The sequence below is a fragment of the Geospiza fortis genome, unplaced genomic scaffold (assembly GCF_000277835.1).
Source record: "Geospiza fortis unplaced genomic scaffold, GeoFor_1.0 scaffold666, whole genome shotgun sequence".
In the NCBI taxonomy this organism is placed as follows: domain Eukaryota; kingdom Metazoa; phylum Chordata; class Aves; order Passeriformes; family Thraupidae; genus Geospiza; species Geospiza fortis.
Window position 1 is genome coordinate 14,728 of NW_005054470.1, and position 2,541 is coordinate 17,268.

A 2,541-nucleotide genomic window follows, 5' to 3' on the forward strand; every position below is an offset into this window, starting at 1 on the left:
CAGGAATGACTTCAGGGTTGTCTCAGGCTACTGAGGGCCTTGTGCAGTTGTGTTTTAAACATATTCAAGGGTCAAGAGTCCATAACCCTCCTGGGCAACCTCTGCCAGGTGTTTACACCCCTTACACTGTGGAAAGTGTGTTCTTCATATCCAGTCAGAACTATCCTTGCTGCAGCTTGTGGCATCTGGCTTAGATGCTTTATGCTGCACAAAACAAATATTCTCATGAAACATCTCAAAGGGAAAGGGTTTTTTGTCATAGTTAAAAGGCATTACTTGCTTATATATATGAAAAGCAATATTCTCACTGCTGCAAGGAACTCTCACTGTGCTCTGCATCACACTCCAGCTAGATTTTCCCCCCAGGGCTAATAAATCTATGTGCTTTTGTATCTATGAATATTAGCTCAGGCTTATCTCAGGTATCTCTATAGCTTTAAGACTCCAAATAAAAGTAATTTGCCTAAGACTGTTTAAAAGATTAATGCAATTGGAACTCTGGTATCTAAAAGCTTTTTGCAAAATACTAGGAGGGAATTAAAAGAGTTTTTTCATCCTGTGGGGTAAACGATGATAATGTTTGTATAGGTGGTGTTTTCTTCTAATGGTAGGATTTCAGTGTTAATGGCAGGTTGTTTTATTCCTCATTGTGGATAAATATTTGAAGAAAAAACCCCCAGAATTATCATGTCATCCAGTTTTCTTAAGATTTATAAACACGTAAGGGAGAAAAAAATGACACTTATAGTAGTAAACAGACTGTTCAAATAATGGAGCACATTGCCTATAAGAAAAGATCACAGCTAAATTTTCTGGGGAAATGGAAGAGTTTTGTGAGTTTGAGGATACTTATTAGTTGATGGAAATTGTCCAGTATTCTGTGGCAGAACAAAGCCACACTCTCATGGCTTCAGTGAGGGTGTGGGTAGACAGTCAGGCATCTCCAGTCCAAAATGGATGCCAGAGTTACTTAAAAGTGTCATTGGATGGCCACTTTCTGAAAATATGCCTCAGAAAAACTGTCTTTGTCAGGGAACCTGTGTGTTGCATTGACTATTTCAAGCCTTCCTTTTTTATTATTACTCTGTTTCTCCTTTCATACAATGTCACCAAACATGAAAAAAAAATTATTCACACAAAAATTGTGTTCTGAAATGGATTATTTAAACAGTTGTTAGTAACAGTTAATAGTAAAACCAAGAAAATTAAGAGAGAGGTCAAGAGAAATAGCTGAACCACTTGGCTTTCCTGGCTGATGCTGCTCAAGTCATCTGAAGCTCCAAGATGAGAGGACAGGTCCAGGTGTGACAGATACTGGTGAACCTGGGTCTTGGTTTGCCTGAGTGTATCTGAACCAACCTGCTGGGTGTGAGCCAGCATCAGCCAGGTTTTCCTGGCAGGGAAGGCTCCTTCTAACTCATTTGCTTTGTCTGTAGTGTCCTGTTAGTCAGTCTGGTCTTTTCCACAGCTGCCATCTGGACAGGGCATATGGGAAAGTTGGGATTCCTTCAGGCGAGAATCTCAGGTCGTTCTCCATGGAAATTGCCAACTGGCAGATTTGTGTAATCATCTTGCTGGTAGCTGAGAACACTTGCTTCTTTTTAAGGATTTTACTTAAAATAAAAATTTGTTTTGCTTAAAACAGTACATTTGTTTATTTCCACATGGAACAGAAATCATGGTGAAGCTCCAACCATGTTAATGTTTTCAATTAGAACAAAACACCAGACAGTCTGACCTAAATTTACATAAATTATTTCCTATTAGTCTCTTTTACTCTGTTAACATTTACCTCACACATATAAGCCATAATAAACTTATTTATCCTCCACCATTTTATCTCAGTTCTAAATAAGTCACAAAACTATGTGAGTGTGATACTTTTTCATATCAAGGAATACACTGTGTGACATACTGCTCTAAGGGGTCATTCCCTAAGTGGGAAGTTGATGTGAATGAGACCCTGATGACTACCAGACTTGGTAATTTAGAATGTTGCCACTATATATTCTCTGCCTGGATATGTCACTGCTGGATATGGTTTTAATGACTAAACATGACTGACTTCCTCTAAGTCATACAACCTGTATTTCTGTCCTTTTGTGACAGCTACTTCAAGCCTATGATTAAAACAACATATTACTTTTCCCCAAGCAACTCTAATCTTAAAAGTATCTTTTCTTTCTGTGGATAATAAAGAGAGATTGGGGGGATGGCTTGACTGCAGATATGCACACTCCAGTAAGGTTAAAGTAGAAATAACACTTCACTCCTTCTGTCCAAAAAATAAGCAGCTTCTTGTTGCCTCACAACATCTCTTTTCCTGTTCTCTCTTCTGTTGTTACATGCTATTGAAGTATTCCATAAAGCTACACAAACCTGCTTTGTAAGCCACATGAAACCTGTTTGTATCCTGTTGTTCAAGCTTAAAGTGAGTTTCTTTGATTTACTCCTAAAGTGAATTAAGCTAAATTGAGTTGAAGCTGTTTGTAATTCTGCCTGGGTCTGCAAGTGGAACTACAGCAGTGTTGTGCCTAATCC

At 38.4% G+C, this 2,541-nt stretch overlaps 1 protein-coding gene across 1 annotated transcript in view; it reads left to right on the forward strand.

The window, feature by feature from the left end:
* Positions 1 to 2,541, forward strand: part of SLC2A9 (solute carrier family 2 member 9) — a gene marked incomplete at its 5' end in the record, with an annotated part of 47,694 nt that overhangs the window by 8,983 nt on the left and 36,170 nt on the right. The gene's annotated exons all lie outside the window — the stretch shown is intronic.